Source organism: Tachysurus fulvidraco, chromosome 17 (genome assembly GCF_022655615.1).
Source record: "Tachysurus fulvidraco isolate hzauxx_2018 chromosome 17, HZAU_PFXX_2.0, whole genome shotgun sequence".
NCBI classification, from domain to species: domain Eukaryota; kingdom Metazoa; phylum Chordata; class Actinopteri; order Siluriformes; family Bagridae; genus Tachysurus; species Tachysurus fulvidraco.
The window spans coordinates 25870647-25879196 of record NC_062534.1 but is presented as its reverse complement, the minus strand read 5'-3'; positions in this window follow the sequence as shown (position 1 = coordinate 25879196).

Below are 8550 nucleotides of genomic sequence, written 5' to 3'. Positions count from 1 at the left end.
AGATGTTGAGTGTTTGTGTGCTGTGATGAATGGATCAACAAGCTGGAAAGACAATAGAGATAGAGTAGTAGATTAGAGTGTCATCAGTATAGGTGTGATAAAGAAGGAATGAGACTCAAAGGCACCAGAGATGTGACCCCTTGGGATCCCATGTTGTAAGTTGCTGAGATTAAGACACCCCTCTCCTTCATGATGATGCCTGAGAAATGAAGAGCCATTCCTGTGATGTCTAGACTGGAGAGAACTGACAGGAGGATCTGATTGTTCAAGTGTCAAATGCAACAGAGAGGCCAATTAAGATGTGTTCAGATAATCGTGATGTTGATCTTGGTAGTCATAAGGCTTCAATAATGTTAAACAAACTTGGTGCAATGGCTTCCTTTGATTCCAAAAAGTTTGGTGACCAGCTGGTTGTTCTGTGTAAGAAACATGAACAGTTGATTAAAAACAGCTCTTTTAAGGGATTTGTAAAGGATAGAGAGGAAGTTTGTGAAGACAGGTCCACAGTGACAGGTCTGTAGTGACAGGTCTGTAGAGACAGGACTGTAGAGACAGGTCTGTAGTGACAGGTCTGTAGTGACAGGACTGTAGTGACAGGTCTGTAGTGACAGGTCTGTAGAGACAGGTCTGTAGTGACAGGTCTGTAGAGACAGGTCTGTAGTGACAGGTCTGTAGAGACAGGTCTGTAGAGACAGGTCTGTAGTGACAGGACTGTAGTGACAGGACTGTAGAGACAGGTCTGTAGAGACAGGTCTGTAGAGACAGACAGGTCTGTAGTGACAGGTCTGTAGTGACAGACAGGTCTGTAGTGACAGGTCTGTAGAGACAGACAGGTCTGTAGAGACAGGTCTGTAGTGACAGGTCTGTAGAGACAGGTCTGTAGAGACAGGTCTGTAGTGACAGGTCTGTAGAGACAGGTCTGTAGAGACAGGTCTGTAGAGACAGGACTGTAGTGACAGGTCTGTAGAGACAGGACTGTAGTGACAGGACTGTAGAGACAGGACTGTAGTGACAGGTCTGTAGAGACAGGACTGTAGTGACAGGTCTGTAGAGACAGGACTGTAGTGACAGGACTGTAGAGACAGGACTGTAGTGACAGGTCTGTAGAGACAGGACTGTAGTGACAGGACTGTAGAGACAGGTCTGTAGAGACAGGTCTGTAGAGACAGGACTGTAGAGACAGGTCTGTAGAGACAGGACTGTAGTGACAGGTCTGTAGAGACAGGTCTGTAGTGACAGGACTGTAGTGACAGGACTGTAGAGACAGGACTGTAGAGACAGGACTGTAGAGACAGGTCTGTAGTGACAGGTCTGTATCTTATTAGGATTTTTTGTTTGTTTTTGCCATTTTTTATGGGTTTTTTTAATTGTAAGTAAATGATAAAGAGGCAGACAATAATGCCATGTAATGAAGTAACATAACATTACACATTTACTGAGAACATTTTTCTCTCACATGAAAAAAACAGACAACCAGCTTCCTGAAACCATTTAACCCCTGGCTTTCCTTTCGCACTGGATTGTTGCTAGGCAACATGAAGTGAAATGAACATGACAAAAAGAAGATTGCAATTTTACATTGGAAAAATGACATGATGAATATTTGTGTTTTAGCATTAAAACAATTCAACACCTCACAGCTACTGGACACAGGCACTGCTCCCTACAGTAATATTTAATTGGAGAGAGAACACAGGATTTGTTCTATACACAATAAACATGATTATATAGTGAAGATAATAGGACAGGCCAATTAATACACTACAAATGACAGACACACACACACAAACACACACACACACACACACACACACACACACACACACACACACATACAAACACAAACACAGTGGTTTCTGCCCTCATCCCTGTCTCCCTGTTCTTCTCGTCGTCATGCCAACATGATGAGAATCACTCTCCCCTTGCTTATTAATTATACACACACATGCACACACACACACACACACACACACACACACACACACACACACACACACACACACACACACACACACAAGTGAAGCATTAAAACTAAAAATGTTACAAACTGTTGTAAATGTAGACAAATAAGACAGCATATAAAATAATAAAAAATACTTTTTAATTTAATCTGTGTCCAATCAAACCCTTTCACAGTGACACATAAGACCCACTCCAACAGAAAAACTGCAATGAAACAAATTAAACTGAGTTGAATTAAACTTGCTGTCTCAAAGAAACTCTACAGAACATAAATACAGAAATTTTTATTAGACTAATATTTACATTTATTTGTAATAATCTTTAATGAATAAGCCTAAGGTGATAGTGGTAAGGAAAAACTCCATGAGATGTTATGAGATGATATGTTGTGACACCAGAGAGTGTAAATATAAAGTATAATGAACACAGACAGTGTGAATTACCATCTTGATTATTAATAATTTCCTTTCTACAGTTGTATACAGTAATTCATGAACAACTCATAAATTAGCAAAACATCTGAGTTAACTCCTCCAGAATCAGAATCAGGTTTATTGGCCAAGTGTGTTGATGTTGACACACACAAGGAATTTGGTTCCAGCTGTTTGTGACTCTCAAAAGTACACACATAAATAACACTATACTATACAATACACACATAAATAACACTATACTATACAATACACACATAACACTATACAATACACACATAAATAACACTATACTATACAATACACACATACATAAATAACACTATACTATACAATACACACAACACTATACTATACAATACACACATAAATAACACTATACTATACAATACACACATAAATAACACTATACAATACATCTCAGCTGTCCTCACTATCAGCCGCAGGGTCACATGATCTGAGATGGTGCAGTTCAAAAACTCCCAGACTGTGATGTGGCCACCCAGGATGATCTCAATGGTCCCTCTACAGAACATGGTCAGAATGGGGGGAGGAAGATGGGCTTTCTTTTAGCATTGGTAGAATGTAGAAGAGCTAGATGAGATAGTTTGCAAAAGGAGGTCATCATGGACTTCAAGAGGAAGACCTCAAGTTCCTGGGAATCCAAATCTCAGAGGACCTGTCCTGGACCACCAACACCTCCAGCCTGGTCAAGAAAGCTCACCAGCACCTGTTCTTCCTGAGAACATTGAAGAAACATCACCTGTCTTCAGACATCCTTTTGAACTTTTATCGCTGTGTGACTGAGAGCATCCTGACCAGCTGTGTCACAGTCTGGTATGGGAACTGCACAGCCACAGACCACAAGGCACTGTAATGGGTGTTGAAAACTCTATTGAAGACATCCAAAGGAAATGCTGTATGTGTCAAGCTCACAGCATTCCCAAAAAATTCCCATTTTTCAGCAACAGCTTTTTCCTACAGATGTCACCTTACTGAACCTTGCCTCCCGATGACCACCCACCCCTGTATTATGTCAATAGCACCCGTATATATTTGTCAATATAATATGTAACACCACGCATATTTCATGTCTATAGCATGTATAGCTATATCTATATATCCATAGCATATTCAACTGTATATTATTCTGTTCAAACTGTAAATACTGTACTTCTTGCACTTGCTGCTTACTACACTTCTGGTTAGATGCCAAACTGCATGTCTTGTACTTATACATGTGTGATGACAAAGTTGAATCTAATCTAATCTAAGTAGAGATGCTGCTGGGCTTGCTTAATGATGGAGCTGGTGTTGAGTGACCAGGAACCAGACGGACACCAAGGAATTCGGTGTTCTTGACGATCTGTATGGCGGGGGGATCCGTCATGTTCAGCAGAGTGTGGTCTCTCTGTGCTCTCCTGAAGTCAACAACCATCTCTTTGGTTTTATCACTTTAATCTTAACCCTCCTGTTTTCCTTTCCAGCATTCCTATGCAAATTAGGAGCACAGAGTCAACTTGACCTTGTCTGTTTTGACTGGTTATAAAAAATAAAGTGACGTGACATACGGCTAAGTACGGTGACCAATACTTAGAATTTGTTCTCTGCATTTAACCCATCCAAAGTGCACACACACAGCAGTGAACACACACACACCGTGAACACACACCCGGGGCAGTGGGCAGCCATTTATGCTGCGGTGCCCGGGGAGCAGTTGGGGGGTTCGGTGCCTTGCTCAAGGACACCTCACTCGTGGCCGGCCCGAGACTCGAACCCACAACCTTTGGGTTACGAGTCAGACTCTCTAACCATTAGGCCACGACTGCCCCACATGAAGTATATAAGTAAGTCTAACTTGTTTCCAACATATTAACATATATTAATATATTTTACAAAAAAAAAAAATATTTATTTATTTATATCTCATTATTTTTTAAATTACTATTTGGTACAATAAACCTTATTTATATACAAAAATGCCTCATTTTTTTGTAAAAAAAAAAAAAAAAAAAAAACTATTTTCACTAAAGAGGCACAAAAGTTGATGCACAATTACCGGCTGGTATATTTCAAAGCCAGATTGTTTTGAAACCATTTTGACCATTTTTAATGTCAGCAAATAATAAAACCTGTTTTTTTCCAGGTCAAATTGACTTGAATGCTTATAAATCAAAAACTATAGAATTATCACCGTTCTGTGTGATCAGTATTACATTTGGTAGATCATATTTTGCTCTATGCTAGGCAAAGGTATATCAAAAGTGTGAAATATTTACAAAATATGTAGCTAATGAAATGCAATGCCCAATTTGTGTGTTTGTGTGTATATGGTGTGTGAGTGTGTTTTGGGTGCGTGTGTTAGTGGACATTTTATGTGCATTTTTGTGTCTGTATGTATATTTCTTGCACTGAAAAGGGCAAAAGTGTGACCTATTGCCCCACTAAATGTGGCCGGGTCCAACTGACCCGGGAGGATCCAAAATGCAAATTATATATTGGTCCGAACACATAGTTCAGGGAAAATAAACAAAATGAATTTTACTTGCAAAGTTCATGATTGGAACTATCCTGGTAAATTTCAGGCGAATATGTGGAAGAAAACCCAAGATATGACACATTAAACTTTCCAGCCGGGAGGAAAGTTTAAAAAATAGATAGAGGAAAATAGGAAGGTTAATCACTTTGGTTTTAAACTCTTTCTAGACCTCCCCAGAGAATATATTATAACATTATAGCTGTCTATACATTATTAAAGAGACCTGATGGTACAAGATTCTTTTACAGCTTTCTTTTCTACACTAAATCAAAAAAAAAAAGATCATTCTTGTTTAACATCAGAAGTGTCCTGTGAATAGTAGTCACTATTCAATTTTATCTGCACAGAAATATAAAAATGTATATTAAAAGTTCTTCTTCTTCTTCTACCGCTTATCCGGGGCCGGGTCACGGGGGCAGCAGTCTAAGCAGGGATGCCCAGACTTCCCTCTCCCCAGACACTTCCTCCAGCTCTTCCGGGGGAATACCGAGGCGTTCCCAGGCCAGCCGAGAGACATAGTCCCTCCAGCGTGTCCTAGGTCTTCCCCGGGGCCTCCTCACGGTTGGACATGCCCGGAACACCTCCCCAGGGAGGCGTCCAGGAGGCATCCGAAACAGATGCCCGAGCCACCTCAACTGACTCCTCTCGATGTGGAGGAGCAGCGGCTCTACTCTGAGCTCCTCCCGAGTGACCGAGCTCCTCACCCTATCTCTAAGGGAGCGCCCAGCCACCCTGCGAAGCAAACTCATTTCGGCTGCCTGTATCCGGGATCTCGTCCTTTCAGTCATGACCCAAAGCTCATGACCATAGGTGAGGATAGGAACGTAGGTCGACCGGTAAATAGAGAGCTTCGCCTTGTGGCTCAGCTCTTTCTTCACCACAACAGATCGGTATATCGACCGCATCACTGCAGAAGATACACCAATCCGCCTGTCGATCTCCATCCTTCCCTCACTCGTAAACGAGACCCCAAGATACTTAAACTCCTCCACTTGAGGCAGGAGCTCTCCACCAACCTGAAGGGGACAAGCCACCCTTTTTCGACTGAGAACCATGGCCTCGGACTTGGAGGTGCTGATTCTCATCCCCGCCGCTTCACAACAGGACAACATCATCTGCAAAAAGCAGAGACGAAATCCTGTGGTCCCCAAACCGGACCCCCTCCGGCCCCATACTGCGCCTAGAAATCCTGTCCATATAAGTAATGAACAGGACCGGTGACAAAGGGCAGCCCTGCCAGAGTCCAACATGCAAAAGGAAAAAGTCTGACTTACTGCCGGCAATACGAACCAAACTCCTGCTCCGGTCATATAGGGACCGGACAGCCCTTAACAGAGGGCCCCAGACCCCATACTCCCAGAGCACCCCCCACAGGTCACCACGAGGGACACAGTCGAAAGCCTTCTCCAAATCCACAAAACACATGTGAACTGGTTGGGCAAACTCCCATGCACCCTCCAGCAACCTGGCGAGGGTATAGAGATGGTCCAGTGTTCCACGACCGGGACGAAACCCGCATTGTTCCTCCTGAATCCGAGGTTTGACTATCGGCCGAATTCTCCTCTCCAGTACCCTGGCATAGACTTTTCCGGGGAGGCTGAGGAGTGTGATCCCCCTATAGTTGGAACACACCCTCTGGTCCCCCTTCTTAAACAGAGGGACCACCACCCCAGTCTGCCAGTCCAGAGGCACTGTCCCCAACCTCCATGCGATGTTGCAGAGGCGTGTCAACCAAGACAGCCCCACAACATCCAGAGACTTGAGGTACTCAGGGCGGATCTCATCTAACCCCGGTGCCTTGCCACTGAGGAGCTTCTCAACTACCTCAGTGACCTCAGCTTGGGGAATCGACGAGTCCACAACTGAGCCCCCGCCCTCTGCTTCCTCAGTGGAAGACATGTCGGTGGGGTTGAGGAGATCCTCGAAGTATTCCTTCCACCGTCCGAGGATGTCCCCAGTCGAAGTCAGCAGATTCCCACTGTAAACAGTGTGAGCAGGGCACTGCTTCCCCCTCCTGAGGCGCCGGACGGTTTGCCAGAATTTCTTCGAGGCCAACCGATAGTCCTTCTCCATGGCCTCACCAAAACTCCTCCCAGACCCGAGTTTTTGCCTCTGTAACCACCCGGGCTGAAGCTTGCTTGGCCTTTCGGTACCTATCAGCTGCCTCCGGAGTCCCCCGAGCCAACCAGGCTCGATAGGACTCCTTCTTCAGCTTGACGGCATCCCTTACTTCCGGGGTCCACCACCGGGTTCGGGGATTGCCACCATGACAGGCACCGGAGACCTTACGGCCACAGCTCCGAGCGGCCGCGTCGACAATGGAGGGGGAGAACATGGTCCACTCGGACTCAATGTCTCCAACCTCCCTCGGGATCTGATTGAAGCTCTGCCGGAGGTGGGAGTTGAAGATCTCTCTGACCGGAGACTCTGTCAAACGTTCCCAGCAGACCCTCACAGTACGTTTGGGTCTGCGAAGTCTGTCCAACTTCCTCCCCCACCATCGGATCCAAATCACCACCAGGTGGTGATCAGTTGATAGCTCCGCCCCTCTCGTTACCCGAGTGTCCAAGACATACGGCCGGAGGTCAGATGAAACAACCACAAAGTCGATCATCAACTTCCGACCTAGGCTGTCCTGGTGCCATGTGTACTGATGGACAGCCTTATGCTTGAACATGGTGTTCGTTATGGACAAACTGTGACTAGCACAGAAGTCCAATAACAACACACCACTCGGGTTCAGGTCGGGGGGGCCGTTCCTCCCAATCACGCCCCTCCAGGTGTCACTGTCACTGCCCACGTGAGCGTTGAAGTCTCCCAGTAGAACGACGGAGTCCCCGGTCGGAGCACTTTCCAGCACCCCTTCCAGACACGCCAAGAAGGTCGGGTACTCTACACTGCCATTTGGCCCATAAGCACAAATGACCATGAGAGACCTATCCCCTACCCGAAGGCGCAGGGAAACAACCCTCTCGTTCACCGGGGTGAACTCCAACACATGGTTGCTGAGCTGGTGGGCTATGAGCAAGCCCACACCAGCCTGCCGCCTCTCACCATGGGCAACTCCAGAGTAGTAGAGAGTCCAGCCACTCTCAAGGAGTTGGATTTCAGAGCCCAAGCTGTGTGTGGAGGTGAGCCCCACTATATCTAGTCAGTATCTCTCAACCTCCCGCAACAGCTCAGGCTCCTTCCCCCCCAGCGAGGTGACATTCCATGTCCCTAGTGCCAGATTCCGTGTCTGGGGATTGGGTCGCCGAGGCCCCCGCCTTCGACTGCCACCCAATCCACATTGCACCGACCCCTTACGGTTTCTCCTGCCGGTGGTGGGCCCACAGGAGATCGGCCCCACGTAGCTCTTTCGGGCTGAGCCCGGCCAGGCCCCGCGGGGCAAGACCCGGCCACCAGGCGCTCGCATGCGAGCCCCAACCCCGGGCCTGGCTCCAGGGCGGGGCCCCGGTTGCGCCTTACCGGGCGACGTCACGGACCTTGATATTAATTCACTAAGGGTTTTTTGAATATTAAAAGTTAATATATATTATAAGTTAATAAGTATATTAAATATATTAATAAGTAAATATGTTAATAAGTATATTAAGTATATTAAATAATATATATTAA